We start from the raw sequence: 17300 nt of genomic DNA on the forward strand, positions 1-17300 counted from the left end.
CTCAGGAGGCTGAGCAGGATGTTGGAAGTTCAAGGCCAGCCTGGGCAACCCTGTCTCAAAAAACTTTAAAAAGAAATTTGAAAGGAGGCTGAGGACGCAGCTCAATGTACAGTGCTTGCCTAGCATGTGTGAAGGCCTGGGTTCAATCACAGCGCCAGGAAAAACCGCTGGGAACTCAGCATCTCCCGAGGCACCTCTCCTGCCTCTCAGGGTCTTGCGTGCATTTAGCAGTGCTGGGGATGGACCTCTGGGCTCCTATGGGCCAGGCAAGTGCTCTGTCACGGAGCTCTGTCCCTGGGCCCTGAGGTCCTCTGGCCTCACATCACAGAGGTGAAGCAATGATGCTGGAAACGCTAAAGCTACAAGGACTCTGTGTGGTGCCAAAGCCCACATGACACACAGACGCATCCTGGAAACAAAATGGGGAACCCAAGAAACACTCCAGGTGTAGAGCTAACTGGTTTTCAATAAGACTCCTCCATGCTGGATGGGGAGGGGAAGCCCTCTGGATGGTGCTGGACACACACAGACAATAATGTGACTCAATTCCTTGCATCAAGTCACACACAATACAATTCATGACAAATCACAGACCTAAAATGTAAAGACTAACAACTATAAAACTTCTAAAACACATTTTTGAGGTAAAAATTTCCTGGAGAGTACCAGAACACCATAATGATATTATCAAGAACACCATAATGATATTATCAATAAAAACTGGACTTCTCGTCAAGACGCTACTATGAAAATGAATGGCCAGGCCAAGACGTGCGTCTAGACACAAGTACAGTCAGCCCTCCAAGTCCAGGGGCTCTGCTTCCCTGGAGCCAACCACACATTAAAAACCCGTGGAAGGAAACCCATGTGTACCGGGCATGTGCAGACCCTCCCTGCCATCAGGCCCCAGGCCACACAGGCATTCACATGGTGTCTGCACATATCAGGTGCTCTGAGCAGTCTGGAGAGGATTTACATTACATGGAAGGATGTATATAAGTTGTATGCAATAATATGCCATTTCTTTTATAAGGGACTGGAGTATCCATGGGTTTTTGGTACCCACAGGGATCTTGGACACAACATCCAAGGGAAGCAATCCCCTGTGGATAATGAGGAACAGCTCTGTATATGTGTGTGTATCAAAGGATATTATTTAAAATTACAGTAAGATGTCCTTCAACTCAAAAAAGAAAGAGACATTCTGTGTTAGCTTTCCATCACTATAACAAACATCGAGAAGAATCAACCTTAGCGGGGCTGGAGTTGTAGCTCAGTGGCAGAGCGCTTGCCTTGCATATGTGAGGCACTGGGTTCGATCCTCCGCATCACATAAACATAAATAAACAAAATAAAGGTATTGTGTCCACCTACAGCTAAGAAAAAAATATATGTATATAAGAAGAATCAACCTTAGAGAAAAGGCTTATTTGGGCTGGTGGTTTTGGAGGACTTGGTCATGATCCAGGGCCCTGCTCCTCTGAGCGCCACGAGGCGGTACATCACTGCAGGGAATGTGTGGAGCATGCCATTCACCTCGTGGCTGGGATGGAGAGAGAGGAGGGGGACTGGTGTCACTGTTCCCTCTGAGGAGCCACCTCCAGTGATCCAAGAAAAGGCCACCTCCCACGGGGCACCACACCGGGTTTTAAACCCCTCACAGATGAGTCTCTGGGAACATTCCAGTTCAAACTACAGAACAACCTAACACACAAACTGCAGAAGTGTGCAGTTTAAAATGGAAATATACCAATGGCCAGTAAGTACACGATGAAAGCCCCGCATCACTAACTATCCAAGACATGAAACCGAAATCACACTGAGCTACCAATAGCAATGGGAAAAGGACAGTCCTGACCCTGGCAAGGACCTGGGGCGACCAGTCTGAAGGGGCACATCGAAGGGGCACACAGTTTGAGCACTCTGGAAAACTGCTCGAGTGTCCTGGTAAACACACCTTGGCAAGACCCAGCAACTCCACTCCTGAACATCTGCCCAAGAGAAACGGAAACAAAAAGAATTCCGATCAGATCAACTCTGCCCACAGTGTGGACGCTGGGCTAACACCAAACCACTAAAAACTAGAAACACCCCAAACCTCCTGAGCACCAACAGGACAGGAGGAGGAAGCTCCACACCTGACCTGGGATGGGTCCCAGTCAGAACGCAGATGCTCCAAAAGCAGGCTGTGTGTGCACAAGAACGCAAATTTCATGTTTAGACTTGGTCACGGCCCAAGACATCACACTGCCTTTGTGCACGTATTCCAAAGCTGCACAGAAGTTCAAGACACTTCTGGCCCCAGCACTCCAACTAAGCAAACTCAGCCTCTACTCACAAAGTTCTAGAACATGGCTTCATCTAGGTGTCAAAGGAGCTGAGAACTGGGGGGAGGGGAGAAGAGGCAGGGACCAAGAAACAAGTAGCAAGAGAAAACCCTCAGGATCCGCCCATGGCTGCATTCCCCTCCTGGACAGGCACGCCAAGTGCGGCCGGCACAGTGGGTAAAATTTCACACGGTGTTTCACCAAATACAAACTGTATCTCAATAAAAATTCTTGAGTAGGAAACTAAAAAGGCCATGGATGCTTTATGAGCCATTAAAAGATGACCTTGCTCTTCAAACGTTGCTGCTCCACTTGTGTGTCAGTATGCCACCCCCCACACACGTACACACTCAAAACACTACCACAGGAATATTATCTCCAAATCACACCAACACAAAAGCATGTGGCTGACACCTGGGGAAAAAAAACAACTTCCCTCCAGAGAGAACAGAAGGTTAAGAAAGTCACTTCTACATAACTAACAGAGAGTATAAGTTAGAAGTGGAAAGCATAAAGCCACAAATCTGGAATTACTCGTTAGAACCAAAACATTTCTACCTCTGAAACTGAATGATATTTCAAGTTCAAAGAACAGGTATAAAATTGAGATGAAGCAAAAAAAAAAAAGAAAACTCAAACTGAACTAAACAACTATTTCAATTTCTCCAAAAGAAGAGGATATACATGGTTCTTAAAATAGTTTTTCTGCTCAAGCACCAGTATTAATTAGCACATATAAAAAGAATCACTCACCTGTGCAAAGGGACAAAGCAGCATAGAGAAGAAAGTAATCAAGATGGCTAAGTTAAAACCTCCTGGAATGACTTGAGAATAAATCTCCTGGTGTACTGAACTTAATATCATCTAAACATTAAAAACAGAAGCCAGAAAGCCAAGAGCCTGCTGGACTAGCTCGCAAGTTCAGATCCAATATTTTGCAAGTGCTCTTTATTAAAAAATAACAGGCTTAAATTTACCAGCAGTTTTTTCTTATCTCATGATTCTTAAAAACAAGCAGCAAGTCTCATCTCCAACTTGCGGCCAACAAGGGGATGTTGGCCTATCACGGCCTGAACAATGAGCGCGGCACAGTGGGACCTCCTGCCCGGGAATGCTGAACTCCCCCAAGCAGTCTCTATACATAGCTCTTCCAGTGAAGTAGAAAGAATCTGCACCAAACCTACAGGGTCCAGGTTGTATGGACAACTAAGTGCCCCACACTGAAAGGAGAGAACGGCAAAAGATGCCCTGACACGTCAGGGAAGAGGGATTACGAAGATGGTATGAAGGTTTCCTGCCGGTGAGGGAGCCGGAAACAGCTGACACACAGGGTGGGAGCACCCAACAAGGACACTGGAAGCTTTAGGGTGCAAGGGAGTAGTTTCAAAACTAATGGGTCCCCAAAATCATTCCAGGTTTTAATAACCATGAAATAAAGGCAGTTATATTTTATGAGACATGCATCTCATGTCTTCTCAAGACCCTACAAAAACCAGGCAGTAGAAGAAGCAATAGGGAGACCTGAGATTCCACCCTGGAGAGCCCCAGAGGGAAGGATCAGGAAAAGCCACTTGTGCCCAACCAGTCCACAGGGAGACCAGAGAGGAGTCCCCAAGGGCAGGAGAAATGCACACTGGAGACTGGAAGCGTGGAACAGGGCAGAAGAGTACCAAATCCTCCTCCATCATGCTATCTTATGATGGATAATGTCAGCCACCAGGATCTCAAGAACAAGCAGCTGGATTATATGACTTCAAAATAAGGAAATACCAAAAGAAACACCTAACAGAGAAGAATTCCAACTGTGAGGGGTGCAAACAAGCTGGAGCAATTTCCACCTCAGGTCCAAGTGCTGTCTGGGTCCCCAGGACAACACCCAGGCTCAGGGGTTCTCCAGAAGGACCCATGGCATGCGTAGCACATGGCCGTGCTCATCGCTGGGATTTACTATGGAGAGGAACGCCGTGCAAAGCCGCAAAGGGAAGGCAGGGGTGCAAAGCCCACAGGACTTCAGGGCAAGCTTCCAGGGCCATGGGTCATGCTGGATGTGACTGCATCCTCAGTAAGAGGGCGTGTGTGGTTGCCAGGCACCACAGCCATCAGCTCTGAGCTTCTCTTAAGGCTCTCCCAAAGGCTGCCTGACATGGACCCAAATTTCAGACTCTCGGCAAAAAAAAGCAGGTGCTCAGCCACATCTTACTTGTGCGTCACTGGGGAGCTGCTCACCTTGGGCCCCAGAGGCCAGCCTGCTGTGCCAGCTCTCTCCAACACAATCTCACTTCCTATGCCAGCCTGAGGAGTTACTCTGATTAGACTCTAAAATATTTTTAAAAATCCATATTCCACAAAAAGGAAGACTAGAAATCTTTCAAAATACAAGGGATTTTCTCTTAAGATATGAACATTACTATTCTTTTACATTTATGAGCTGAAATGGGACAGGGGTGACCTTTCAGACTATGCAGAACAGGCAGGAGGCCGAGTCTCACCAGGAGTGAAATGCTCTCCACGACAGACAGTCTCCAGTAAACACCAACCAGCATTCACTCAGGCGTGCCCATCCTCTTCCCGCACACCCCACAGGAGGACCCCCATCCAGCTCAGCTGTTGTATAACTCACCCTTCACTCTAGCAACACTGTCAGGGTGCACTGAACAGACTACACTCTGGAGTTAGTGCTTTTTTCTGTACCCTTCTTAAATGTCATCAGACTTAGGTGCTCATCCACACACTTTTAGTTAGAGCCCCAGATGTGACTCAGAGAAATTCACTTAATCACATGGTGACTTCAGGTTTTCCACACAGCCTCCCAATATTGTACACTTTAATTATATATAATTAAAGCAATATGCCTAACTGGGTATGGTGGAGCACGCCTGTAATCCCAGTGACTTGGGAGGCTGAGACAGGAAGATTCAAGTTTGAGGCCAGCCTCAGCAACTTAGCCAGACTATTTCACAAAGGGCTGGGGATGTAGCTCAGTAGTAGAACAGCCCTAGTTCCATGTTCAGGAAACAAAGAGGCAGGGCAGGGGAGGGAAGAGTGAGCGAAGAGAGAAACAGTCATCCCCAGGTGTTCATGGGTGAAGTAGTTCCAGGAACCCTGTGGATACCAAAATCTGAAGAGGCCCAAGTGGTTTGTATAAAATGGTACAGTGTTTACATATAACCTACAACCCTCCCTTACACTTTATCACTCAATTGGTTATAACACCTAATGCCATGTAGAGGCTATGTAAACAGCTGTTATGCTGTTCTGTTTAGAGAACAATGACAAGAAAAAAAAAACTGTACATGTTCAGTACAGGTACAATTTTGGCGAGTGTTTTTTGTTTGTGTTTTGATCCCCATTTGGTTGAATCCACAGATGTGGCACCTGTGGACACAGAGGGCCAACTGTACACTCACCTAAAGGCACCTAACGTGCACATTATGAAAGGTCACTAGCTATAAATGAGATTAACAGCACACAAAAATACCATTTTAGGACTGACAAATCACTTCATTTTTAAAGAATGGAAGTGATATGCAGTTTTATTCTCAACCTATCAACAATAACTGGCTCTCAATTTTGTGCTCCTGAATTAATTTAACCTTCACTTCATAACGAATTACCACGTTTCATAAGTGTCAAGCTCCAAAAACAATTCTATCAGTATTTTTGTTTTCAATAATCTTATATGTAAAACATTCACATTTAAACAACCTTTCAGGATGATCTGTTTGAAAAACTTGATCCAAATATAAAGGACCCATGGCTCTATCACATCACAGGTGCTCAGCAAACATTGAGTCCCTTCTTCTCCGCATCACATCACCACTGTTCATAATGGACATCCGCACATTTACACACACCTTTAGTTATGTTATGACATGCCTCTGGAAGAACATGCAAGGAAATATAAGGAGCCATCCCTTGGGAGGGATCTTGGATGGCTGAGGAAAACGGGTAGAGAAGACACATGCTTTCACCCTTGCGAACTGTGAGCATGACCTTTAAAAAAAAAAATGTTTTAAATGGTTTTAACTAAAAGTGCAACAATATTATTTTCTTCTCTTCTAACATCACCCTACAAGGGAACTGGAAATACAAAGATGGAGAGGCAGTGTAGGAAAGTAACGGGCTTTGGGGTCCAACAAATCGCCTGGACTCAACTCTAAGCAGTCTGGAACATGGGCTTGACCTTTCACTAACTGCCGCAATCTCTGTGCTGTTATCCAGCTACAAGGCAAAAGTACAAAAGTAATTTAAAAATATATGCCCCACATAAAAGTCTGGAAGAGTTTTACTGCTTTTCATTTCCTTAATTTTCTAATTGAAAAGCCCTTCAGAAAATTTCAGTTACATTTTTAAAATACTATATATTCAAGAAGACAAGAAACTTGAAAAAAAAATACAGCACTAGACATGATAAATAGTCATTTTTAATAAAACAAAAATAAGTAAAGGATAGGAACAAAATGCACTTATAAAAGATGTTCTTAAAATGAAAGAACAGCAATGAGAAATGCCCTTTTGCACCTACCAATTTTCTAAAGGCAAACAAGTTCCACACCCAGGACTACGGAAGGTGGCAACACTAGGGACAGCACACCTCTGCAAGGAAGGGGTGAAGAAACAGTCTCTTACTGTTGGCAGAAGCATAAAGTGACATACATCAGAGACATCTTTAAAAAGCTAACAAATGAATACACTGGTCCAGCAATTCCAGGGTCAGAACCACAGCCCCCAAATACAAAACAATGAGCAGGATGTAAATAAAACAATATTTACCTCAACACTATGTCTGACAGCCAAAAAAATCTTCATTACCTTGTATCTTTAGAAATATAGCAGAGGGGCTGGGGATGTGGCTCAAGCGGTAACGCACTTGCCTGTTATGCGCGGGGCACTAGGTTCGATCCTCAGCACCACATAAAAATAAAATAAAGATGTGTGTCCACTGAAAACTAGAAAATAAATATTAAAAAATTCTCTCTCTCTCTCTCTTCTCTCTCTCTTAAAAAAAAAAAAGAAAGAAAGAAACATAGCAGAGAAGAGAGAAAAGAAAAAAGTGCTACAAGAAACTCACTGAACTATCGTGATACAGGCAGCTTAACTGGCAAAGAAATAGCCAGAGAGACAGCTGGCTGGAGAGCTGGCTGGATGAACAACAGTGATGAAAGGGGCAGAATAAGGAAACCAAAGTCCACCCTCCATGACAGAAACGAAAAATTGGCAAAAACTGCCATAAACATCTTTTTCAGAACCCTGAAAACTACCCAAAAGCTTACAATAACCCAGACAGAGCTTACTCAGGAAAAACAACTGAATCTTGGTAAGAAACGAGTTTTGTGATGTTTTAACACACCCTCTGGTCACATCCTGGGGTCCCCAGATCAGTGACAGCCTTGAAAATCACAGCCTATATTTTTAGTACTGGTCAGCGGAATAAACCTCCTCAGCAAACACAGCGGTTGGCCTATCTGTGGACCCGTGAAACACCTGCTCAGAAGACCGGTTTTATCTGACCCAGCGCAACTGACCTGGAACTCTCCCAGAGCAGAAGTCACCATGGTGCGCGAGGAGTGCTGCCAGAAGCACTGACAGACACGTGGCTCGGCTACTGCAACTGAAGCAGTGGGTAACAGGCAAGCAATGATGAGCAACCGTCCTAAGAAGGCAGGCCACAGAACGCCACGGATGGGAAGATGGGCTTGGGACAGCGCCAGCTTCCTTTTAGGAATCCAGAGGCAGCTTGCATGCACAGAGGCTGTGCACGTAGGTGCTCAGCAAAGACTTGAGAAGGTTCTATACTCTGACCTGTCAAAGACCCTGAGGCTCTGCACAAACAGGAAACCACACTGGCTGAGTGCTTTAGGTGTCCCCAACAGGGGACAGCATACCTCTGCAAAGATGGAGATGCTTTTGCTTCCAAGAGTTTAAGAAAATCTCTTCCAATCATTGCCAAGTGAATAGAACAGAGCCTTCCACTGGCACACATGACAAACCCCACAGAAGTTACAATAATTAGTCCAGAAAAGCCAACTAAGGACAACTACAATGACCAGCAACAACAGCCTGGAGAAGGGGAATCTGACTTTCAGTTGTCATATTAGGATATTCACAAATGTTCAGCTTAAACAAAATTTGTGAGCATGCAAAGAAACAAGAAGAAACAGTCCATGCACAGGAGACAACAGAATCACAGAAACTGCTTCCAAGAAGGCGTCACTGGACTTATTACATAAAAACTTTGTCAGATATTTTAAGCATATTCAAGCACCAAAGAAAACCATCTCAGGGCAGGGGTTGTGGCTCAATGGTAGAGTGCTCATCTAGCATACACAAGGCACTGGGTTTCATCCTCAGCACCACATAAATGTAAAATAAAGATATTGTGTCTACCTAAAACTAATACACACACACACACACACACACACACACACACATATATATGGAAACCCTACCTAAAGAAAGGAAAGCAAGAGGATTCTGTCTCACTAAAAAGAGAAGTCTGAAGGCAGAGATTATTAAAAAATGAATCAAACAAATCCTGAAGTTGAAAAGGACAATAACAGAAATGAAAAATTTGCTGCAAGGACTCAAAAGCTGATCCAATCAGGCAGAACAAAGAATCATGAACTTAAAGAGAGTCAACTGAGATAGATCAGTCCAAGGATCACAATGAAAAAAGAATTAGGAGAATATAACAGAGCCTGAAAGGTATCTGGGACAACAAAAGACTGCAAATATTCATCACAGGAGTCCCCAAAGAAGAGAGGAAGGAGCAAAAAGAAAACCCGAGGACAGCATGAACCAAACTTCCCAACGTAAGGAAGAAACTTAACAAACTCAAGTAGGATAAACTGGAAGAGATGCTACCACAACAAGCCTAGACAGCTGAAAGACAAAGAATCTGGAAAAAAGCAAGAGGTTACTTACCAGATGCCAGAGACTAGAAGGCAGAGGCACGATGTAACCAGAGAACTGGGAAAAACCCATCAAGCAGAAGTCTTTATCTGGCACCTTTATCTTCAGAAATCCAAGGAAAATTAAGACATACCCAGATTAAGAAACACGGAGATCTCAACACTTAGAAGACTCACCTGCCCTACAAGATACTCAACAGCATCCACACTAAAATGAAAGGACACTAGACAGTAACTCAAATCTACAAGAGAATAATAGCAAAGGTCACTACACAGGTAAATACAAAAACCGGTACAAATGTAGACTTGTCTGTATCTCTTTTCTTTCTCTTGATTTAAATGACAATTGCATAAAGCAATAATTATAATCAGTGTTAAACATACAATATGTAAAGATGTATTTTATGACAATAACAGCATAAAGGGGGTGGGGTTATGTAGGACTAGTTTTTTATACTATTGAAATTAAGAAGGTATTAATCTGATACCTTAATCTGTTATAAACCTGTTGTCCTAGCTATGAGGGACACTGAAGCAGGAGGATCTCTCAAGACTATTGAGTTTAGGCAATATACTGAGACTCTGTCTTGCAAAAGAAACAAAACAAAATGAAATAGCAGTATGGAAGAAGTTCTTCTTTATTAGTAATTACTTTAAATATAAGCAAATTAAACTCCTCAATTAAAAGGCAGGTATTACTGGGCATGTTGGTACACACCTATAATTTAATCCCAGCAGTGTGGGAGGCTGAGGCAGGAGGATCACAAATTCAAAGCCAGCCTCAGCAACTTAGCCAGGACCTAAGCAACGTATTGAGACCCTGTCTCAAAAGAAAAACATAAAACAGGCTAGGGGTGCAGTTCAGCAGTTATGTGCCCCTGGGTTTAGTCCCCAGTACAACAACAACAAAAGACAGACATTGGCAATGGATTAAATAAATTACCCAACTATATGCTGTCCACTGACTCACTTTAGATTGAAAGGTACAGACAGGCTGAAAGTAAAAGGACAGAAAAAATATTCCATATGAAGAGTAACCAAGAGACTAGACTGGCTAGGCCAACCCTACACAAAATGGTCTGCCTCTTGAGTATTATGTAATGACAATGGTAAACCCATCAATAAAATATTAAAATCATGAACATATGTGCCTTTAATAACAAAGCCCACAAAAGACACAAACCAAAAAATGAGAGAACTGACAAGAGAAACAGTTCAACAACAGGAGGGCTCAATGATCCCTTTCAGTAACAGACAGAAAGACTGGAAAAATATATAAACCAATGACACCCAGCACAGCTGAAGAGCCACTCTGCCACACGACCTCAAGGGGACGTGGACCTTCTCCAGAACAGATCACCAAACAAGACTCGGGAAACACAAGAATGAAAATCAAGCATATTATGTTCTCTGATCATAACAAAATAAAACTGGAAATCAATAACAGACAAAAATGCCACAAAGTAAAAAAGTACGTAGAAATTAGGCAACATGTTCAACAAACTAGGAATATAAGGGAATCCCTCACACTGAAAAGGTCACAGTGGAACCCACGGCTGACATCATAGCCAAGGTGAAATGCCGGAAGCTCTCTAAGAGCAGGAAGAAGATGAGTAAGGGTGCCCTTCCACTCAGCACAGCTCTCCCGGGGACCAGGGAAGACAGAATGAAAAGATCTCTCCGCAAGAGGAAAAGGTGGACCTGCTGCTCTCAGTGGATGGCAGGATCTTATATAGAAACCCCAAACAAATACACTAGAAAACGACTGGGTAAAGGAATGCAGCAAAGTTACAAGACACACAATGAAGACAGAAAATACGCAGTGAATATGACAAAAAGGAAATGAAAGACTTACAAAATGAAAACTTATGTTGAAAGAAATGAAAGGAAATCTAAATAAATGGAAAGACATTCAGATTGACAGCCAGAGAACTTAACACAGATGGTCCCAACTTAGGATGCGTCAGCTAAAGATCCCCCCCACTTCGTGTGGCTTTACCAGGACGCAAGTGCGTTGTACTGGGGAGCACCTGGACTTCCTGTGGTTCAACTCAGGATTTTTTGATTTACAACGAATTTATCATGGCATCAGCTGCATTTTCAACTTAAAATATTTTTTAGATTTACAATGGGTGTTATGGCATGGCTCTGCAATGTCCCCAGAGCCTCCTGTGTTCAGAGGTAGGATTCTGGGAAAGCACTGGATCATAAGGGCTCTGACCTCCTCAGTGGATTACTCCACTGATCCTGGCTGAAGAGACTAGCACGGGGTGGTCCCACTTGGAGAGAAGTCACTGCTGAGTGCCCTGGGAGGGCCTATCCTTCCTCTCTCCTCCCTCTGCTTCTTGGGGGCCTTGAGCTGACAGCTTCTTCTGCCATGCCCATTTGCGAGGGGCCCTGAAGAGCCAAAAGAGAAAAACGAACAAAGCTGAGAGTCACACTTCTTGATTCCAAAACATACTACAGAGCTACAGTAATTAAAAGAATATGTGATACCAGCAGGATAAATATGTTGACCAATGGACATGAACTGAGAGTCCAGAAATAAACCCAAATATCTGCGGTCAATTAATTTTCACCAAGGAAGTCAGGAGAGAATGATCTCATCAGATGGGGCAGCTGTGACAACTGTGATAACTGGCTTACCACAACCAATAAAATAAACCCTCTCACCATAAACAAAAGTAGCTCAATGTGGATCAACACCTAAATATAAGAACTAAAACCAAAGACCTCTTAGAGGAAAGAGGAGAGTAATTTTTTTTTTTTTTTTTTTTTTTTTTGTACTTTACCACTAAGCCACATCCCCCAGCCCTTTCAACTTTTATTTTGATACAGGGTCTCACTAAGTTGCTGAAGCTGGCCTTGAAATTGGCCATCATATACAGAGGAGGGTAATCTTCACATCCTTGGATTTGGCGATAGATTCTTAGGTATGATGCCAAAAGCATGAGCAACAAACAAAAATGTAAACTATACTTCAAAACTGTAAACTTGTAGACATCAGAGGATACGATCAAGACAGTTAAAAGCCGACCGAGAGTGAGAGAAGTATTCATAAACCACACATCTGGCAAGGGCCCGGTATCCACAATATATCAAGAGCTCTGAGCACTCCGTCCCGAAAGAAACAGCCCCATAAAACATGGGCAGAGACCTGAATAGGTATTTCTCCAAAGACACGACACAAGCAACTGCCAAGCACATAGACACACCGTCACCCACCACGGAAATGGGAGCAAACCCGCCAGAGGACACCATGGCACACTGTAGGACAGCCCAAAACCCCAAGGGAATAGCAAATGCTGGCAAAGATGTGGAGAGCTGGACTATGAAGTGGGGTGCTGCTCTGGATGCGGCCGGCAGCTGCTCAAACGCTAAGCATGAAAGCTCCACAGGAGCGCTTCCTGACTCTTCTCACACCAAGTGATCGTTGTCATCCACACCAAACCCCAGTTCTCCAACCTCCCGTCACCAACTGGGCGCACTCTGATTAGTCCACAGAACCCAGTGTTCGGCACGTGCTTCAGCTGCAGGTCACAAGCCCACGGTGCCACCTGCACTGACCAACAGTCACAGATCCAGGTTCCCTCAACCCCCAGCTTGGGAGAGGCTAGTAAAAGGTTTCTTTTGGGGCTTAATGTAAATGTTCTAAAACTTACTGAGAGATGGATGCACAACTCTAAATACACTAGCCACCACTGAACTTGCGCACTTTAAAAGGGTTAATATCATAGGTCTGTGAATTATATTTCAATGAAGACACTGTTTAAAGTAAAAGATGTTGTGTGAAAGTTTTGAGTCCTTGCCGTGTTAAAGACCGCTTCCACAAGGCTTGGTCACCTTCTGCTCACCTGGCCCCCTCCCTTCACAGCTGATACAGTTACTCCCCAAGTCCCCACTGCACTTCTGCAGGACCCTGCCTCGCTTAATGGCTGCTGCGCTCCTTCCCCAACCACTCCATCAAAATCACTGAGTTATTAAACTCAATAACTCATAGTTATCAAATTTGATAGACTCCTAATATAATCCTGTTTTACTCAACTACTCAAATAATTTAAAGGAGCACTTTCCTTTTTAAAAAAAAAAAAAAGATTTTCTTTTCTCCAAAGAATTGGTTGTTGTGTTAGCTTTGTGTCTCTATGACCAAAATACCTGCCAGGGACAACCTGAAGGAGGGAAGGCTTATTTATATTTAGTTCTGGTTCCAGAGGTTCACTCCAGGGTGTCAGTACACTATTCTGGGTCCAAGATGAGGCAGCACAACATGGCTGAAGGGCAGGTGGAGCACTGCTCCACTCAGGCAGCTGGGAAGCAGAGATCAGGAGAGGGGGCAGAGGTCACAGGGAAGATACACCCTCCAGGGCAGTCCCCAGGGGCCCACCTCCTCCAGCCCTGCTCCACCTGCCTAGTTACCACCCAGTCAGCCCTCTCAAACTAGGTTGGGCTGGTTAGGTTGCAGCTCTCACAATCCAATCGTTTCACCTCTGAACAGTCCTGCACCAACAGAAACTTTGGGGGCACCTCATGTCCAAACCACTAACTGTTGTCAAGTACAGCTTCCTTTCTGATTACATTCCTTCTTATGATTCCTCTGTATCTCTGAACACCTAGGAATTTCCTTTTCCAATTCTTCCTCTTTCTGGCTTTAAGTGTCCCTGTTCTCCAAGGCCTGTTTCCAGAATAACTTGTTATCCGTAAACTCTTCCCAAGTGGTGCTCCCCTAAATCAAAGACTTGAGCCACCTCTTAGAACACAAACAGATGGCTTCCCTTAAGAAACTGACCACTAGCCAGGCATGGTGGTACATGCCTGTAATCCCAGAGACTCAGGAGGCTGAGGCAGGAAGATTGTAAGTTTGAGGCCAACCTCAGCAACTTAGGCCCTCAGCAATTTAGTGAGACCCTATCTCAAAATACAAAATAAAAAAGGGCTGGGGATGTGGCTCAGTAGTAACATGCCCCTGGGTTAAATCCCAATACACACCTACACACACCCCCACCCCGCAAATCAACCACACCCCTCTGTACATCACTGAACACCCATGCTTTCTCCAATCAAAGCAATATTAAAAACATAAGGCATCTGTGGACTGGTAGTATAGCCCAGTGGTAGAGCACTTGCCTAGCATGCATGAGGCCCAAACAAATATATTTATATTGCACTCACTGATGATTCAAGTAAAAGATCAAGTCTGACCTTCTAAAGGGGCCGTATGGTCTAATCCATATTCAAACCATCTTTATTTGGCACAGAACCTACCACACAGTAATTCTTGTATTCTAAATAATCAGCGCTTTTCCTTGTTCCTTCTTAAAAATGCTAACATAAGCTTCTATCATGGATTTTGCATCTTAAAAAGAACAAACATACTTTTGGGTTATCTGAACCTGATCTCTCCTTGCCAAGCAAAAACTCTGCAAATATAGCTGCACAAACCATAACTGCATGAACTTGATGTAAGCCTTCTGATACCACTTCCGTCTTTTTACTTTAGAGAAAATGGTCCCTGCAAGACCTACAGTAAATAATGCTTTTGAAGAGTGAGAAAATTAGGTCATCTTACACTGCTTCTTGTTACTTTTTAAAAATTTACTTATCAGCATTTACTGTTAAAACCAGCATATCCCACTTGGACCTATAGAGCATCAAACGGAAATTGGGATCCACTGCCTACTCCTGCCCATACAGTCCACAGTAATTAATACCTTTCAGAAGACAATCCAAAAAACTGTCAAATCACGCAGACAATTCTGAAGAGAAGTGAGGTTTTCTTTCTCATTGAGTCTCATTTCGTTAGAAGTGCTGCCTCCCTGAACACCAAACCCAAATGGGCCTACACCTTATCACCCTCCAGTATTTGGGGAATGACTGCTAAGTGCGACAGAGCACTGTCCGAAGGATTGCAGCAGGATGCTTCCACTCCAAGAGGCAGAAACTTAGTGGAAATCTCCCCACCGAGGCTGGGCAGGGCGCGACGCTCATTCAGTGTCCACATGGCTGCACGTTCAAGATACCACGAGCTAAGGTTCTCCTGACCCTCGAGCATGCTGCTAGGCCTCCAGCTAACACGCGCCGCTTGCTCAAGGAGTGGCCACCTGCAGTACCTAACGCCAAAACTTAAACTAGTGTGACCACTTCTGGAAGACGGAGGTGGGGGCTGTTCTGTAAACCTGTTTCGCAATGCTGAATGCAGAAGAGGCGAGGGCAAGCTGGCCCGCAGGCCTGCGCACCAACACCCCGCACCAACACCCCGGGAGTGATGTGGGAGGGGAAGTCTCAATTCCAACGCAGACGAGCAGTCCACTCCCGCCGAGACCTGCAGAGGACCCTGCCCGCAGGCGCCAGGCCCGCAACCTCCCCTGCGCGCTGCCCTAGGTGCCCCTCGCAGCCACCTCCGCTCACGATGCCGAATGCCCTCGCTGCCTCCTCCGCGGCAGTGCCCGGTGTCCCCCGCAGCCTCCTCCGCTCACGGTGCCGGGTGCCCCCGCTGCCTCCTCGCTCTCGGTGCCCCCAGACAAGCCACCTCCGCTCACGGTGCCGGGTGCCCCCGCAGCCTCCTCTGCGCGCGGTGTCCGGTGCCCCCCGCAGCCTCCTCGCGCTCGGTGCCTGGTGCCCCCCGAAACCTCCTTGCGCTCGGTGCCCGGTACCTCCCGCAGCCTCCTCAGCGCACGGTGCCCCGCGCCTTCCGCAGCTCGGTGTTGGCCAGCGTCCCGCCCGAAGGCCCCGCACGGGAGCGGTGAGCCAGGCGGCCGCCCGCGGGCGGAAGGCCGAGCCCGGGGGCAAAGAAGACGAGTCTGCTCCGTAGGAGCACCGCGCGGCCACGCCCCCCGCCCGAGCCCAGTGACACGCGAGGGCAACCCGCGACCCCGTGCTACCGTCCCCCGCGACTGACCTGCGTCGGCCGCCGCGCAACCGCCCGCCCCGGCGCTGCCACTGCGGCCGCGGCCGCCGCCTTCTGCGCCGCGCCCCGGGCCGGCCTCGGGCGCCCCATTCCCACCCCGCCCGGCCTCCGCCTGTTTACAAGGATTGGGACGGAACAAGACGGGCCGGCCCAGCGCGCGCGCACGCGCACGCCCTCCTCCCGCCGCGGCAGTCTTCGCGGCCCGCCTCCCTCCGCTCTGACGGCTAAGGCCGCCCTGGGCGAACGCCCGAATCCCCGCGCGCGGCACGCCGGGAGTTGTAGTCCTTGGAGTCTCCGTTCCCCCGCGTCTGAGGGCGCTTGTCCCGGAATAGAACTATAGCATCCAGAATGCACCGCGCCTTTCCCCGGGCTCGTCGAGGAGACCGGGGTCGCGCGAGAGGACGCGAGAGCGCTGGTGCACCCTGGAGCCTGCGCAGTGCTAGCCTGGGGCATTCCGGCCCTACGCAGTCCTCGGCCAATCGTGGCGCTGTGGCCTTGAAGAGGCGCTCGTTTCTCGCGCTTTGGCCGGCCAGTTCCTACCTGCCTCGTTAGCGGCTCAACCGCGCCAGCCGATCTCGCCGGCCTCAGGGGTCGTCCCGTCCTCGAGAGGGCGTGGGCGGGACGCTGGCTCGCGTTTGGAGAGGCGGTGCCCGCCCGTGGGCGATGCGGGGAGAGCTCCTGGGGTGGAGGGGCGCGGCCGCGGGGCGGCCCTCTCGCCGCCGGCCCTCGCCGGGAGCTGGCCGTGACCTTGTGGAACTCGCGTTCTGAGGTCGTGTTGTTCGTCGAAGACCGCGGGCCTGGGGCGGATGTCCCTGCAGCCCCCGCCGTTCCTGCGAGCCAGTCTTCAGAGCTGCGTGGCTAGGCTCAGCGCTCCCGCTTCTGGCCACGAAGCCGTTGCTTCTGCTGTGCATTTCCTTCCCGCTCTCCGTGACCACTGGCAGTGACCACTGGGATGGCCCTGGGAACGTGCCAGTTACCGTACTCTCTGCCTCTGGCGACACTGTTGGGCCGAGGGATAGACACTGACCCAAGCTGGGCATTATGGAGCCCTGGCCTGAATGGAAACAAGTGGGGAGGGAGAGGTAGTTGCTGAGGTCAGGTTATGCTTGAGGCCAAACGAGCTGGGGCGGACGACAGAAAAAACGCTGGCAGAGTGAG

The 17300-nt window shown here is 47.0% G+C and overlaps 1 protein-coding gene across 1 annotated transcript in view; it reads right to left on the minus strand.

Moving 5' to 3' along the window:
• Ralbp1 (ralA binding protein 1) overlaps window positions 1-16235 on the minus strand; it is a 37106-nt gene extending 20871 nt beyond the window's left edge. Inside the window, exon 1 of the mRNA XM_027920670.3 lies at window positions 16134-16235. The gene's annotated coding sequence lies outside the window, so the exon portion shown is untranslated. The remainder of the gene's footprint in view (window positions 1-16133) is intronic.
• Window positions 16236-17300: the final 1065 nt, after the last annotated feature.

The sequence above is a fragment of the Marmota flaviventris genome, chromosome 16 (assembly GCF_047511675.1).
Source record: "Marmota flaviventris isolate mMarFla1 chromosome 16, mMarFla1.hap1, whole genome shotgun sequence".
Classification (NCBI taxonomy): domain Eukaryota; kingdom Metazoa; phylum Chordata; class Mammalia; order Rodentia; family Sciuridae; genus Marmota; species Marmota flaviventris.